Below are 18,262 nucleotides of genomic sequence, written 5' to 3' on the forward strand. Positions count from 1 at the left end.
ATTTAATGACTTCAAGCATATGTGGTGCCACTCTGTTCCTACAGAATGAATGGACAAGAGAAACTCATGGCCTGGGACCCTCAGGTCCCATTCTGCACTACTATGTCACAGGATACCATCTGTCTCTCTGTAGACCTTGGCCAGGGATATTGCCCATTTCCTCTGAGGTCTCCTCAGCCAGGTTTTGCCTATAGCAGTTGCTCAGTATTTGCATCTGTTGACAAGGCAGTCATCGAACCTCTCAATGGTGAGGAGTGCACTACAAAGAGGAGCAGTCATGTATACACCAAGTCGTGAAAATTCCTTACAGTCCATGGCAAGTTATTTAGTGAGCACCCAAGGGTTCTCGGGCCACAAATGCAACAAACAAGAAAGGGTTAATGTGGGATAAAGGAAAGTGCTCCAGTGTGGATGGCAGTGCTCTGAGCCTGGAAGGATGGAGGAGCCGTTCAATAGGAGGAGGACGGTGTGCATGGGATCACCACTCCACATGTTTCTCCAGAAGCTGTGTGTGATGTTGAAGATGACCTTCCCTAAACGGAAGAGGACTGGTCTTCTAACAAGGGAACGTAGCTGTGGGTTCTTCTGCTAGAACCTCTGAACAAGCTATCAAAAAGCAAAGGTGCTGGGTGGGTTGCCGATGACCAGCAGATGACAAAGCTGGCTGCAAGACCCAGATATTGTTTATTAAGGTTTGCGTGGTGTTTGGCACTTTGCTAAGGGCTTTCTCGTATCACTTGTAGTATTACTGATTACATATTCATTAAGTGCTTATTACAGACTATTACAATATTATTACTATCAGTAGATATTCATTAAGTGCTTGGTGCTATTTTCATATACTGTTATAAACACCCACTAAGTGCTTGTTACTGCTGTCTCGTAGGGTTAACACCATCCCCATTAAACAGATGGAACTATTGAGACTGACAGAGTCATGCAGCTTGAGGTTGGAATGCAAGAGACAGGCTTCCCACCCCAAGGCAGCACCCTATCCAGTGGAGAATGGAGAATGCACCCACCATCCAACCTAGGGGGCTGAAGCGGGGGCCACTGTTCCACATGCTCCCAGGCCACAACCCTTTCCAAGCAGACATGCAAGGCAGGGAGTAAGTAGATGGAAGCTGCCCACCCAGGGACTGGCTCCAAGCCTTCCAGAACCCGGCAAACATGAAACAATCACAGATGAGACAAGGCTTGAAAGCCACCGTGCTTAAAATAAAAGGAAGTCGTATTGTAAAAGACCTAGCAAAGATGACACAAAAAACTTGTTAAGATCAAAAATGCGGCAAACCCTCAAAAAAGAGGCTTGAGATAAAGGAAGTGGGGATTTACCTGGGGGCTTCCACAGGGGCTTCTAACGTGGGCGAGGGCGGGGCCATCCCCAGCAGGGCTTGGGCACACTGGTTCTTTTGTCCTTGGTGGGCACCTTTCATGTCCTCCCCTGCCAGGGCTATGGGGCTGAGGACGTCGCACAGACGTCGGACACCCATTAAGTTTTCCAACTTGAAACTCATTTCTTTCCTTTTCAACTCAGAAACTTGGAATCCTTTCAAGGCGTGAGGATGGCAGGCCTTCTCACGGTATCTTGCCTCTGCGTGCATGCGTGCGTGCTCTCTGGAGACAGGGGGGCTCTCAGTCCCTGCCCCACAACTGACAAAGGGCTGGGTCTCCTGTGTTTTGAGTTCTCTGAGGAACAGAGGACACAGCAGGCCCTCAGCGCAGTTCTTTCTTGAACAAGTGTGCTTGTAGGATTTACCAGATAACACTCCTCAAAAGCGATGTTATCTGCCTCCCAACCACAGCAGGGTGTTTGGGGCAGAGGGTGGGAGGGCATCAGGCCCGGATTCCAGGCACCCAGTGCTTAAAGACATCTCTCAGAACAGCCACAGCCCTCACAGGGCTGGGGGGGATACACTGGTTCTGTGCCCCTCGCCTTTGAGGACAATCTGCTCGCTAGGCCTTCTTTACCCCAGCACAGAGGAATTCCCACAGCTGTAGCACCTCTGTGGCCAGGCACCAGAGAGCTAGCCAGGAAGGACCCAGGAGCACAGGCAGGGTAGAGGTTGGGGCCAATGGCTTAGGCGTGTGGTAGGCTTCCCCAGTGCCAAGTAAAGTGGGCTCAAGCTCACTGACTCAGAAGCGACCCTCATGTGGGCTGGCTTCTCATGAGTGTTTCACTTACAGTGTCCACAATGCTGACAAGACACCTCCCATCCTGATGAGGTCATGGGCAGACTTTGGTGCTGGTCACAAGTGTTGTATGGGACCATGTGGGGGTCACACAGGCTAGATGGGTCTATCATAGGACTCTGAACTTGCTGGGCCTGGAAGGACAGTGTGAGTGATACTGGGTCTGAGAGCTGGAGTCAGGGTGGCTATGGAGCCAAGAACAAGAAACAAGGTAGGGATAGAGAGAGGGAGAAGAAGGGGGGGGAGAGACAGCAGGACTCCCCTCACCAAACCTATAAACTCATGGAGTCTTGGGGGGGCTCTCATGCACAGTGACCACCCACCCAACCCTCCCGACCCTTGTGATCCAGAGAAGCACGCTCCCTTCAGGGCCGGGAGCCCTGCTCCGAGAGCTTTGGGGTGGCCAGTTTGTCTACCCAGGCCCTGGGATCCATCACCTGTCTGGACCACGGGCTGAGTTCCAGTGGGCAAGATATGAGTGGAGTTTTCTTTTGTGGAACTGGGATCTGAATTCAGCCCAGCTCACTGGGCCTCCAAGAATTACCATGACCTCTGGTGCAAATAGCCCAGCTCTGTCCGGACCTCAGGGATCTGGGCCTCTGCCTCGATCGCCTTTGGCTTTCTGCTTTCCCCTTCTTCATCCAAACCCCTGCCAGCTCTGGTACACTCCTTGCTCAGCATAGGAGGCAGCTGCTCTGCTATGAGGCAACCAGCCAACTCTCAGCAGTGGCCAGTAGCCTCTAACCTAACGGGGTGCTGCCTGGCCTCCCATAAGTCCATGACTCCTCTTGTATGAGAATTGAGCCCCCAAAACAGACATCTACCAAGTTCGAAACCCCATCAACAGTGTTAACCCCAAAAAGGTCTAGAAAACCAATGTCCGTGCATCAAATCTCTCTATAAGGTAAATCATCCAGATGAAGGTAGGTATGAAAGGTTGAGGAAGCAGAAGGAGAAAGGGAAAGGGGGAAAGGAGATGGGAGAAATGGGAAGGTAGAAGACAGAAGAGAGCAGGGAAGGGAAAGTAGGGCAGTGGGGGAGGGGAGGGAGGAAGTAGCCCTTTGAACCTGGAAGTGGAAGGCTTCTCTGGCCAGGGACTTGGATCTAAGCTAGAAGGTATCTGTTCAATGTGACTGCTCCTCCTGGACCCTAGGGCTGAGAGAAGGAACTAAGAGGTCAGCATGGCTCAAAAGTACAAGACCAAAAAAGTCAAACTAGGGCTGAGTTGGGACTGCAGGGACACGGAGGCTGTAGTAAATGTAGCCACAGAGTTGTCGTCGACCACTGTTGTTGTAGAGCTCCCGGTTCCTTTTCTGCCGGACGTCATAGTTTGCTGTAGGAGGGACCAGGATCAGTTTGTCACCCTGGACACCCTATGATTCTTTGTGACAGGAAGGTAGGTTATTATCAGCAGACAGGAAAGCCAGACTGTGCACATCCAGAGCCCCTCGGGAAATGGAAAAGGATTTCAAAGTCTGGGGAGCAGGCAAGAAGTATTGGTCCTGAGGAGTGGACATCTGGCTCTTGGCCCTCTATCCCTGTCTGCATAGCCTGGCAGTCCACTTGCCTCCATAATTTCCTTGTTGAACCTGTCAGTAGAAGGTGGCCATGGCATGCATATAGGTAACAGCATCTAGGGACTAGACAGAATGCAACAGGGACCCATGAGGCAGATTCCAGGAACCCAAAGCAGTTGTGCTTGAAAATGGCAGAGACCTGAGACTGCCTCACAGTCAAACACACGTCCCCAGGTGGCTGAGAAGGCCCATAGTGGGAAGGCACTGATAAAGAACTGTGAGTCAAGGGCACAGGCTGGAACACACAGAGCACCACGGGTGACAGGAATACACACTTGGGAACAGAAGCAAGTACTTGTGGGTTCTCTTCAAAGCTGTCTGTCTAGTAGAGGAAAGTTGTAGGAGATGCCTCTGGAGACCCAGTAGGTGGCGCTGTAATAACGACCAGATGGAGGCACCCAGTGAGGTTGCTGGTCTCAGATCCCAGCCCACAAGGACCCTAGGAGATGGCAAGGGCCAGAGAAACTGGGAAGAGGCATTCTGGACACGCAGAGTAACCGGAGCTCGGGCTCCAGGGACGCTGGTCTGGCCTTTCCATGCTGTCCTAGGTTTTCAGCTGGATTCCAAACCCTGTGTGCTAGGGAGCTGGAGCTGAACGGGGAGCAGTGATGGTGATCACTCACTGAGCATCGAGCCCTTGCCTTGTCAGAAGAAAAAGGGTCCAGGATGTGAAAGTCCCTCTTTCACGGAACGAGTGATGAGATGGGAATTGCTGGGATCCACTGATGAAGAGGAGAGACTGTAACCATAGGACGTGAGGTCCATCATGTGTTACCAGCCCACCTGTGCAGGTTCAGCTCAGAATACCTTCCCCAGAGACCCGATCCAGCCCAAGCTCATGTTACATGGAGTCACTACAAGAATGTTCACGGGAGTGGTTGAGACCGGCATCCACCATCCTCTGGCATCCACTGCCCGTTCCCGAGGACAGTGAATCCCCAACAGGAACTGCCCTGGGTGCTGGGTGCTGTTGGCAGCAGGTGGGGTAGGGAGCAGGGACAGGAGATGAAGCCCAGTGGGTCCTGGTTAGTTACTTTCCACATCACTGACAAAACCAGCTTAAGGGACAGAAGGTTTATTTCAGCTTATAGTCTCAGGGTTCAGTCTGTGGTTGCCTGGCCCCATGTGCATGGACAGAAAGCAGGACAGAAGGAACACAGGAAGAGGATAGGGCAGGATACAGACCCAAGTACCTGCACCCAGGCCTCTCATGCCTTTCCCACCTCCAATAATGCCATTGGGATGAATCTCTGACCACATGCCTGAACTCTCATCTAGAAGGCAGAAGAAGCAAAGTCACAGAGGCAGATAGTGAAGATGGATTAGCAGGAGGGGGACACGTGATACTTTTACCAGCTACATGACATACATGCCCGGGTGTAGGCACCACTGTGGATAGTCTTGGGTTCACTCTGTTCCTTCTTGGTCACCAAGTGACTGATATGGGACATTCTCTGGAACTGATTATCAACAGAACACCATGGCCTGGCAGTGAGGGGCCTGTCTATGCCGTCAAGGGGTTGCTCCTGTCTCTGTCTTTCTAGGACACTGGGTGAAGCAGAGGCACAATCCCAGCTGTGCTACATAAAGCCTTAGTGCTGGTAAATGTTGTTTAAGCTACTCGTGCCACAGAGACCCAGAGGAAAGTGAGTCTGTGTGCAAATAATGTGAGCAGCACATGGCTGGCAAGGCTTTGAGAATGCATGTGAGTTGCAAGTGGAGAACAATTTAAAGTGAGTTAGAGGGCAGGATGGGTTAATCCAGTATGATGGCTGGGCAGATGTTTCTCTGTGCCAAAATAGTAGTCACCTGCTGTCAACTTGGGACCCTGTGGTCAGTAGACCACAAGATCTACCCCATAGAGGGGGACCTGAAGGACAGACAGACTCCCAGAAAGGAAGTTGCTCTTTGGGAAAACTAGCAATCTTCACAGTGGGTGTGTGTGCCTTGAAGAAGAAGCCAGGGAGCAGTGGGTGGAGTAAGACTGTGACTTCCCAGGTAGGCTAACTCCTAGGACTCTTATTGAGCATCCATCACAGGACGTGTGGCCTCTTCTCTGGCATGGGCAGGCATGCAGGCCTGATTGATTTTGAAATCTTGTCTCTTACACAGGAAAAGGTCATGTTTGCAGGTGGGCAGCCTGAGCCTCTTTCCAGCAGGGAGCCCTGTCCATGCCACAGGACTTCCATTAGTACAAACGGAGGATCTCGGCAGAGGGCTTGAGTGGAGGTAGGGGGAGGCCTGAGTGTGTCAATGTGAAAATCGTTCCTAACAAAGCTGCTAAGAGCCAGAGGAGAGCAACTTTAGTCTGTCTTCTGGGCCTGCCAGAGCAAGTAGGGCTGCCATGGGATCATGAAGGTCCCATTCAGCATCAGTGTCCCTAAGAAAGCTAGAGCACAAGGTTGGCTATCCTCCTAGCCACAGGCACGACTGCAGCCTGTTTCCAGTGGCCTGTAGTAGAGACAGCGGGCAAGGCAGGGGCCACAGGCACTGTTTCCACACTGTCAACCTCATTTCTGACCAGACAGGCCTGGGAGTGGGTGTCTTGGAGGCAGGTATTTTCACTAGCCTTTGAGGACCCCAGAACGGAGAGTTCCTTGACTCCTACTAGACCCCCACCTTGAGGCAGCAAGGAGCCATCTGGCTGTGACTGGGAATGGGACCTATCAGTCAAGATCTGGGCCAGCGAGGGCCTCACAGAAACTGGTTCCAAAGCCACCCAACTTTGCATCTGGGTTTGATCTGTGGGTGACTCTTGTGTGCCCAAAGCAAACCTTTAAAAATCACTTTAAAAACATCCTCCAACTTGTTGGGAAACCATCTTGCATTTTAAAAATCTAAAACTGAAAGAGCACACATTTTAAAATACACAGATTTGAGTGTGCAGTCCAGACCTGCTTTTTGAGGCGGGGGGGGGGGGGTAGGGGGAGTGGGGGAGTCAGCTTCCTGGTGCAGATCTGCCTGGTCTCCCAGTCACCTCCCCACCTGAACTGGAAGGCTGGCACTGGCACTGTTCTTAACAATCTGTGCCTAGTTCTCTCTCGTTAGCAGAGCCGTGAGAATTAGCAACTATGGTTTGCCATTGCAGAAAGGCTACCCTTTCCCACCTCAGGGCCTTTGTACCTGCTGTAGTATTCACTTTAGATACTCTTCTGGATGTCTATCCTGAACTCATTCAAGCCTCAGCCTAGTAGTTACCATCATCTCTCCTTCACCCTGCCTTCCTTTGATATCCAAGCCCCAACTTCCACCTAACACAGAACACATTCATGTGGTCCCTTGCCCTTTGTCTCTAGCCCATTCCACCAACAGGCTGTCCACTCAAAACAGTCCTTGTGCATTTTAGCTATTGTTCTATTGTTGGCCCATGGGAGGAGCATGAAACATAGCAAATTCTCAATAAATAAAAGGAAGGATGCAAGCTGTGGACCATAAAGAGCCTCAAATGCTGGCCTGAGGCATAGGCTAGCAGCCTCCAGGAGCTCTAAGCAGCAGCTTGATAAGCAGACAGAGTTTCTTTTCAGCCTGGTCCCACAGAAATTTAGCCCCAAATAAACACACTGACACATATCAATTATAAACTGTTTGGTCGATAGCTCAGACTTCTTATTGGCTAGCTTTCTCTCTTAATTATTAACCCATAGCTATTAATTTATGTATTTCTGCATGGTCCTATCTTACCAGAGAATACCTGGTGTGTCCTATCTTCCCAGTAGCTACATACAGTCTCCTCGTGGCCTCTCTTGCGTCCTCTCCCCAGAATTCTCATCTGGTAGTCCCCCCGCTATACTTTCTGCCTGGCTACTGGCCAATCAGTATAAGAGAAACATACATACAGAAGAGCATCCCCACCAGTGATAGGTCAGGTTGTTAGTCTGTCTTCTCTGGGAACTGTCTCCAGCATGTTTACGAGAACCTTGAGGGAGCCTCATTTCCACACTGACTATGTGACCCATGTGACAAGCAGTCATGATGTAGCCGGCATCTTGGGAGAGAAAGGCCACCAGAGCTTTGCTTTCCACGGTCTTCAGAATAACTGGATGATGATAGGGCATCAGAGGAGGGGAGGGGATCTCTTAAGCCTGCAGACCCATAGATCATTGTATAGAATGAACAGATCTCTATGTGCCCAGCCACGCGCTGAACATGAGCCGATGGGGGTATGAGCAGAAGAAGCTTACAGGGCCTGAATCTTACCCTTCTTTTTTAATTTTTTTTTTTTCAGTATGAATACAGTGGACTGTGTCATACTGAACACTGATGAGGAAATACAGTGCTCTCTTGCATGCCAGCTCAGAGAGAGAGACAGTCCTTGGGAGACATGGGGACATGGCTCAAAGTCAGAGCAAACGATGGAGATAAAGAGGCTGGAACCCTTTAATTGCTGAGATTGTTTTCCTTGTGTGTGATGTGGTACCTGGTGATGAGCTCTGGGCTCCAGCCCTGGGCTGGACTCTCCCCCCAGATTAGGCACTTCTCCTTTCTCAGGAATGTGCTCTGACTGGCCACCACTCGGCCCGCCATTTTGATGCTCCCTGTGGACCCAGGATGCTGTAAACACCCATACGCGACTCTCCTGCAGGGTCTTGGGTTGCCAGCAATCACAGCCATCTGGTCGCATGGCATGGAGCCCAAGCCCAGTGTCCAGGGAGCTGTGCCAGGCAGCGATTGGTTCTGAGACATGCCCCTCAAACTGGGCAGGGGGCCCCCCTTCTGAGGAGCCCCTGGGGTGCAGGGGAACAAAAGACAGACTTCTTTTTCCAAAATTGTAAAAGATCTATTTCACTTAAGACTCAGCACAAAATGAGGAGCGGGGAAGATGCAGGAGAGAAGAGTGTCCACGGGGTCCTGAATATTCACAAGCTGGCTTTGCATAGCTCTGGGTCCTGGGGGATCAAGAGGCAGTGAGGGCATGCTCCATGTTTAAAACATCCTCCAAAAGTCATAGTTTCATCTCAGGGCTGCCTGTCTGCAGCCATCCCCACAGCTCAGCCTCTCCATTCACCTCGAAAGAAGCTGCAGCTAGCACTGGCCTGGGAGTTACCGGCCACACTCCAGAGTGTGTGGGAACTGTGTGGCCTCTGTGGCCCTCGTAAGACAGACATGACAGGGTGCAATGGGACAAGGATGGTGACGTGTCTTTGGGCAGTGTGGCACTCTGTGTGTCTGTCTTATTTGGCACACATGCAAATTGCTCACTAGTCCAGGAAGCATGGCTTAGTGTCACGAGGTCAAACTGTCTTGGTCTCCTTAGCATGAGTGTGCTAAGGAGAATTGGCAAGTGTGACTCCAGGAACTGACACCACTCTTATGAACTATTGCTGACATCTGCACTCATGGTGCTGCAGGGTGCCTTCTGGGCGCGCAAAGCAATTCTGCCCTCTGGCCTAGGCTCTCCCTTCTCCAGAGTCACATGGCTGCTGAGTATCTGGAATAAGGGCTCTGTCCCAACCACTCTCCCTTAGGTAGCCAGGTAGAAGCAGGTAGAAGCCAGGCTACCTCTCTGGAGCTTCTTTTGGGGTAACTACCTCAAATTGGTGTTTGGGAGGCTGGTGCTCACTTCAAAACCATAGCAGAATAAAGCTGTCACTGGGAAGTGACCCTGGGCCTGTCAAGGGATCTGCACACCCCTGGGTGCCTGTGATAGACAGCAGTAAGCTGTACTTGATGCATGCTGAGGGTAAGGTGGACTGACACAGAGGCCGAACGGCTGCTGCACACAGCACCCGAGTCCACAAGACACTGTGCCCTGTGGTGGCCCAGCTCACCTTTGCCACTACAGCAAGCCAGAGTGACCTCCCATCCCATCCACAGATGAAGGAGTGGGAGGTACAGAATACACCCAGGTGGCCCTGGCTTCCAAACCTCCCTCTTAGATCCATGAGTCCACATTGCTCTAGTATACCACAGGGAAAAGGCTAGTGGCTGTTGGCTAGGCACTGTTGGAAGGTCTCATTTCTTCCCCCCAGACCCTGTGAAACAGGTCAGCACCAGTCACACCCAGATGATGTTTGGTTCCCAGAGCAAAAGGCTGGATGCTGAGAGGCTGCTGGCCCTGGGAGATCAGAGAAATGGGGAAGATGGAAAGATCTCTTGCCTTTTCTTCCTGGCAGAGATGACCAGGGGCCACTCTGCAGTGCCCTGGAACTTTTCTGGATCCTGAGGGCCAGGTTTGGGATTTAAGTCTGGCTAGAGTGTGAGATAAGCCAATGCTGAGACCAAGGACATCCAGGTGTCTCCTGGACCACATCCCATCCTCTTCTTCCCGAGCTCTACCTGGTGACTCTGCTTCGCACCTGACTGATAAAAGGGTGACTCTGAAGATGTCTCTGCTCTTGGTGACCCCAGTGGTCAAGGGTCCCTCCTCATCTAGACTGCCCCAGAGTCTTCACAAAGGGAAGTGGCTGGTATCTGGGGTAGGATGGAGTGGGAACCCATCAGCCCCTGCAGCTTATCTGTGTCACTGAGCCATGTTGGGTTAGTCAATGTAACGTTTAATTACACCAAGCATCTAACAACACAAGGCAAGTCAGATGTGCAGTTCACCTCCTGCTGAGCCTGCTGGAAGCCTGGGCGAGGCAGGTTTTCTCCGTATGTGGCTACGTAGGGGTGTGCATGTGTGTCTGCAGGGTCTGTCTTCCTGAGTGCCTGTGTGCCCAGCTATGTGTGTGCTCCTCTGTATTGTCTGTGTGGCTATAGGATGTAGTTGTCTACGGCTCAGAGTGAGTGTATATGTATGTCTGAGTTATGCTTGGTGTGACTGTTTAAGTTTGGGTGTGTGTCTTTGCATGTGCCTCTATGTCCCTGACTTTGCTGCACCTCTTAGAAGCAATCGCGCAATTAATATTTGGGAGCCCCCAGCAAAGAGCATTCTGCTCAAAGTCTCCTTGGTTGTGCACTCTAGAGCCCAAGCCTGGAGAGGGGCGCACCACCTTCCTCAGAAGGCCTTGAAGAAAAGCAGGTATAAGCAGTAACATCTTTCCCCTCCTTACATTTCTCCCTTCAAAATGTCTCCCATAATTAGGCCTAGACCTTTGTGGCCCTCTCTCTGCTCTTTTTTCTGTGTCTTTTTCTAGAATGTCATTTTGGACTCTGACTCCAGAACAGCATCTCCAGGCAGTGTGCTCTGGATCTGTATCCCATACAACCTGCTTTCCACACAGGGCATCCCAAAGGAGATGGTGTATTTATAAGGCACCATGCAGTAGATAGTAGAGTCAAGGCATGCCACTGTGAGAAGTTTGAGTCCCACTGGCGTTCTGTATTTACGTAAGAAAGGATGGGCTCCACAGCAGTCTCTTGAGTCTTACCAGGGTGATGGGAGATGTCATTCTGTATATGTTTCTCATACTGGTTAATAAATAAAGCACTGTTGGCCAATAGGAAAGGAAGATAGGAGGGACTAGGAGACAAGGAGGAAAGAGGAAATAGTAAGGAGGAGTCAGGATGGAGAGCCTGGAGAGAACAGAACTGCCATTCCTCTACTCTCGGTAAGACCACGTGGAAATACATAGAAATGGGTTAATACTTAAGACAGAGCTAGCCAATAAGAAACTAGCACCTGGCCAATAGCATTGTATCAAATACAGAGTCTCTGTGTGTTATTTGGGGCTGGCGCGGCGGCAGGACAAGACCAGAGGCGGCTGGCGGAAAAACCGTACTTCTTACACCAGGGCATTGGCTACAGGAAGCCAGATTAGCTGCTAGAGGGATGTACATGTTCTCCCAAGCAGGCCTAGAGAGCTGATGGTTCATGGGACACGGGACCCAACTTTGTCAAGGCTAACTGAGAATTTCCAAGAGAACTGGGCAACACCTTGTTGGGTAAACTGAGGCAGTCCACTTGCTGCTTGGCACAGAATGTGCTGTTCTTGGTCAAGGTGGTGCTTTGAAAGAAACTGGCCCCCCAAAGGGAGTGGCATTATTAGGAGGTGTGGCTTTGTCAGAGTAGGTGTGGCCTTGTTGGAGGAAGTATGTTGTTACAATGGAGGTAGATTCTGAGATCTCACATATGCTCAAACCATGTCCAGTGTGTCAGACCACTTCCAATTGTAGGTCAAGATGTGGAACTCTCAGCTCCTTCTCCAGCACCATGTCTGCCTGCGTGCTGCCTTGCTTTCCACCATGATGACAATGGACTAAACCTCTGAACTGTGAGCCAGCTGCCCCAGTTAGGTGTTGTCCTTCATAAGAGTCACTTTGGTCATGGTGTCTCTTCACATCAGCAGAAAACCTAAGACAGACAGTCACGTGCAACTCTCTACACACCCCTATTTTTCTCTCTACCAAAAGTGTGTTCATGTCAAGACCCAACTGGAGTCTAATCTGCTCAGCCAACAAAGTCTCGAATTGACACATACTCACTCAGGGAATAAAGACGTAGTACAAAGATGTCCCTGGTGATGGTGTTTATAACACAAAGGGTGGGAACCATGCACGTTTCCCACCAATTACAGTTTGTTTATGCAGGGAGCGTGCTGTGATTGCATAAAGAGTGGTCTGCAGGGAATCCAGCAAGTTAGGATGGACTTGCTTTTCTTGTTTCTTCTGCTAAATACAGTGAACACCCAGAACATTACATATTACAAAGAAGGGGGAGATGAGGAGGGGGAAGGGGTTTGAAAGAGGACAGATTGGCTCATAACCTTGAGAACAATGTGATAATGTGTACTCTGGCTTTGCTTTTTGCTTCATAGATCCCATACTTGGGGCTTAAAAATGGGTAACTCCAAAATGCCCATGATCAAGTAGAAGAACAGCCCCCCACCCCTCTTTCTCTCTCTCTTTCCTCAAACATTCAATCCAGTAAGTGAGGCATGAGACTGTGGAGGTTAAGAGTTAAATACAGGTAAATATCACACATAAAACCAGTGCTCCATTCCCATTTGGAGACCTTGACACCCATCTACAGTCTACAGTGCTACCCTGTGCCTTCACTGGGTGGGTAGCAGAGGATGCCAAGTAAGAATCCAGGATGTTCACTCTTGCTTTGCAGCAAGGAGGCCCTTCCATGGAGACAGAAGACCCTGAACTTCTACTTCCAGGTGAAAGGCCCTCCCTCCTTCATTAGAGTGGTATCAGAGAAGCCAGCCCCTGGGAAGCAATAGGTCAGCCTTCCTCCCTCCCCCAACCTACTCAGTTGTCATGAGAAGTCCCACCCCTAGTCAGTGGAAGTGGAGTCAGGGACATAGGATACTACAGAGAGCTGACAGCCTGAAGTCAGAGAATCCCCCACCCCATCTTTCCTGCTGGGACTGGAAGGTTGAAATATGATAGAGTTTGACAATATACAAAATGTGAATGTTTCAATAAACCAGGAGGATGTCAGATAGAGTGAGAAAAGGACAAGGCAAGGCAGAATTGAGCTGACAGGCATGCTAGAACGACTTAGGCAGGAATCATAAAAATGATCAACTACAAACCTGCCTGAAAGTCTCAGCAAGGAAACACGTCAGGAGGGCCTGAGGAGAAAGTTCTGAATGGGAAAAAATAACGGTAATGCATAAGCATATTAATTGCTGAATTCAGCAGCAGAATAGACGGGACAGGAAGAAACCAGCAGGCTGACAAGGAGAACAATAGAAACCATCCAACAGAGGGCTGGAGAGATGGCTTAGTGGTTAAGAGCACTGACTACTCTTCCAGAGATCCTAAGTTCAATTTCCATCAACCACATGGTGCCTCACAACCATCTATAATGAGAACTGGCACCCTTTCCTGACATATAGGTAGAACAGTGTATATATAATAAATAAAACTTTTAAAAAAAAAGAAAAAGAAAAAAGAAACCATCCAATAGGAGTGAAAACAAAACAAAACAGAGCCTTGGGTATCTGTGGGTTTATAATAAAAGATTAATACCAGTGTGCCAGTAATCCTGGAAAGAGAGTAGGCAAGTAATAGTAATAGTAATAGTGATAATAATGAGGATAACAATAGTACTTGAAGGAATACGGACTAAAAAATATCCCAATTTATTGTAAACTCACAAAACAGAAATTTTGAGGAAACTTCAAATTATACACAAAGAAACCCACTAAGACAGGACTAAACAAATACAGAAAATAAAGACCAAAACACACACACACACACACACACACACAAGTCTAAAAATGGCAAGAGGGTGAAGACTGGAGAACAAGCCAAAGGAAAGGGGTTTCTTGTAGGAAATCAGGAGCCAGAAGGAGATGGCACCAGGTTCAAGGCTGGAAGACAGGATCTGCCAAGCCTGGGTTGTACCCAGTGACAAATGACCTTCAGGAATAAAGGGGACTGAAAATGCACACAGATGAAGGAAAACCACAAACAGCCATAACCAGCTGGCTACCCGGAAGGAGCAGAGGACACTCTCTCAACATGAAGGAATCAATGTGTTTAAAATAAGGAATCTTAGAACACCAGGGGAAACAAACACAGTAAGAGAAGATATGCATCTGCAAAATTGAGTTTTCTTCTTTTGGGGATTCTAAATTATGTTCAATGGCTGAAGTAAACATTATTTAAAATACCTGATATAAACTTGAATAGAATACTATTAAGTTGTAAAGAGTGGAATATAAAGAATCATAAGGCAAGGTAATGCTTTATGACTCCCCTGAGCTAGTACAGTGATGACACCCGTAGATTTGCATATGTTTCATTACAATCATTTATGTGTGTAATGGGACATGGGCATGCCTCAACATACATGTGGAGGTCAGAGGACAAAACTCTTGGAGTCAGTTTTTCCCTTCTATATCTGGTTCCAAGGGTTAAACTCACTGGCCCACATTAGCAGATTTTAATAAGCTATATGTATGTGGTGTGAATCTAAGAGCAGCTACTAAAAGATTATAGAAGGAAACCCACTGAAAAACACCATCAATAAGTCCAGTTGAAATTCTTTAAGATTTTTTCTTATTTTTAAAATTATATATAGATGGTCTGTGTGTGTGTGTGTGTGTGTGTGTGTGTGTGTGTGTGTGTGTGTGTGTTGTAGACGCTGGAACTGGAGTTACAAATAGTTGTGATCTACCCAATGCTGATGCTAGGAACTAAACTCAGATCCTCTGGAAGAGAAGCAAATGAGTGTTCTTACTACTGAGCCATCTCTCCAGGCCTCTACCTGTAGTGATACATTATTTATGATTTATTAAAGCTTGATTGAGGTTTCGGGAAAGCAAAGTCTGTCACAAACCTTAGAAGCCAGGCACACACTTTTAATCCCAGCAGCCACAAGCTAGGAGATGGTAGTACACACCTTTAATACTAGGACTCAGGATTAAGAGTTAAACATCTCTGTGAATCCAAGGCCACCTAGATCTACACAAGAGTGAATCAATCTAAAAGAGAATTATAGCTCACACCTTTAATCCCAACATTAGGAAAGTATGTAAGACAGAAGCAAGGTCTCAGTCAAGGCATTCATTCTCCAGCCACTACGAGGAGAGGTTACAGTCTGAGGGTTGGTGAGAGTTCATGGAGACAGGATCGGCCCATTCAGTCCGAGGGAGTGCCCAGCTGCTTTGCTTTTCTGATATTCAGCTTGAAGCTTGAATCCCAATGTCTGTCCCTGGGTCATTTACTAATTTGTGTTACACCTACCCCAATTGAAATTCTTTAAAAATGCTTAAGGTAATAAGGCAGGGAAAAAAGCATAGGTTAAAAATATTAATCAAAAGAGCAATTGGACAAGTATACAGCTATCAATAGTCTGCAAGAAATTTGTGTCAAGTATGATAAAAACATACTGAAAATTCAAAGATGAGAAAAGATATATTATTCAAGCATTAATCAAAAGAAAATGCAAGTGGCTGCATTAGCATCCAATTACATAAACTTCACAGCAACGATGATCAGCCCACAGAGAAGACAATGCTAAAGGTTTAGACACTAAACAACAGAGCTGCAAAATATATGAAGTCACCTGATGGAACACAGACAAGAAACAGACGTCCATTATCAGGCTTTAACAATCTTCTCTCAACAACTCATGGAGCAGATAGAAGTCAGCAAAGTTGTGGAGCAAGGCGGCAGTGTCTAGGACCGAATGGATATCTACAGAACACACTGTCCAACACCTTTCAAGTGGCAGCCGAACACATACCATGATAAACCTTGTCATGGGTCATAGAATGACCAACATAACAAAACTAAAAGAACTGAAATCATATTCTCCAACCACAGTGGAACAAACTAGAGCAGGTAACAAATATGATAGGAAAGCCACCACACCCTTGGAAACCAAAAGGAATACTGAGTGATCCATGAGATCTTTTACTATACATTGAACTAAATGACAATATGTTCACATAGTTTAAGACAAAGAATAAAGTAGTACTGAGAGAGAAACTTACAACATGCATTCATGTTAAAAAGCAGGAAAGAAAACAGGGCTACACAGAGGAACACTGTCTCAAAAACAAACAAGCAAGCTAAAAACAACAACAACAAGAGGGAAAGTCTCTAATCATCAATCTAAAATTCCATATCAAAACGGGGCTGGAGAGACAATGGCTCCACAGTTAAGAGCACTTGCTACTCTTCCTAAGGACCTGAGTTCAGTTCCCAGCACCTGAGAGGTGTACAAACACCTGTAAGCCCACATGCTAAAATAACACAACAAAACATACATACCAATAAAAACAAAAATACATCTTTAAAAAAGAAACTTGAAAAATAGACAAAGCCAGATGAGGTGGCACATGCTTTTAATTCCAGAACTGAGAGGCAGAGGTAAGCAGATCTCTGAGTTCCAGGCCAGCCTGATCTACTAGAGTTCCACCTATCTTGAAAACAAAAAACAAACAAACAAAAATCTAAAAACCAAGAGCATAATAAATCCAAAACAAACAAGAAGGAAATAATAAGAGAAATCAATACAATTGAAAACAAAATTTTATGAAACAAAGTCCCGAGTCTTTGAAAAGATCAATAAAATTGATGAGCCTCTAACAAGACAGACAGAGAGAAGACACTATCAGGGATGCAATGGACCATCACTACAGACAGTATGGAAATTGAAAATAGAAATAAGGGGATACTATGAACATTGCCATACTCAATGTGAAATGTATTGCTTCAAATAGCCATATATAAACTATCACCACTAAGGAAGCTGAAATGGTAGACCTCCTTGCAATATGCTAACATGAAGAGAAAGTTGTAAGATAAAGTGTTGAATTTTTGTGAGGGAAAAGACATAAATGTGAATTATGTGTTCATAGACTTTATTTTGGAAGGAATGCATCTAGAAATAAATATCCCCATTCCCATGGTGGCATTGGCATTCCCTCCTGCAAATGAGGGGAAAGAATGAAGGGTAATCCCTGGGAGTATCAGTGGTCCCAGTGTGACTTACATTGTGCCAAGCAGACAGAACAACCCAGCATCCGCCTTGGGAGAGGCAGGGAGTATTCACAGAAGTGGCTGCCTTTAAGCTAAGCCTTGAAGGAGGTATAGGATTTGTTTGGACTCTTGAGAAGGGAAATATGATACGGACAGAAGTGCCAGGAGGCAGGGATAACCCACAGTACTGGGGAGGAAGGTGGCTTACCTGAGTTCCCCAAACCATGTGTTAAAGACTTGGTCACCAGTCCAGTTGCTACTTGGAGGTGGGACCTAGTGAAAGGATCTCAGGTCATGGGGCATGCCTATAATGGGAACACTGGAATCCCAGTCCTTCCTATTTTTGCTTCCTGGCTGAGGTGAAATGAGCAGTTTTGCTCACCATACACAGCACCCACCATTACCACAGGCCCCAAAGCTACAGAACCAAGTGTCCGCTATGGACTGAAACTTCTGAGACTGTGACCCAAAATCGACCTTTTCTCCTTGTAAGCTGTGTCTCCCAGGTACTCTGTTATAGTGACAAGAAGCCGATTAACCAAGTATCCATGGACAGATGGGGAGAGAAACAAGCCCCATCCCAACACCTGTCCCTCTACATGAGGGGCAGAACAGCTCTGTTTGCCATTGCAGCAGAGAGATTCGTGTATTGAGACACAAAATCTTGAAATGTCTCAATGTGCCTAGCACAAACCTCTAGTGGGACATCATTAAACATTCAGGAACAGAAGCTGCTTTCCAAGTGGCTTGTGACAGGGGGCTTCTTGGTGCCTCTGGGGTCCTCCCCCAGATGCAGGACTGGGTAGCCACATTTGCCACACTAGGCTTGTGACATCATCTTGTCAAATGCTCACAGCTATGGAGAACTTACATTTATACTTGCTTTCAGATGGGGAAACGGAGGCATAGAGACAGTCAAGACCTGGAGGGCTGTAAGACTAGAAAGGGGACTATCTGCATCCTTGAGAAGAGACAGAACTAAGTATCCTCCCACTTCTACCTCCCACAGGGAAACCCAGTGTCCCCATGACTGTTCAATGCCACTTACTCACCTGTTTCTTAGGTACAAAGGTTTGAACCATTCTCTTACCACAGAGTATTCAAACTGGTGACCCTTGGAATATTTTCCTTAAGTGCACAAGGGATTTCGTTTTTTGTTGTTTTGG

The sequence above is a fragment of the Phodopus roborovskii genome, unplaced genomic scaffold, assembly GCF_943737965.1.
Source record: "Phodopus roborovskii unplaced genomic scaffold, PHOROB, whole genome shotgun sequence".
In the NCBI taxonomy this organism is placed as follows: domain Eukaryota; kingdom Metazoa; phylum Chordata; class Mammalia; order Rodentia; family Cricetidae; genus Phodopus; species Phodopus roborovskii.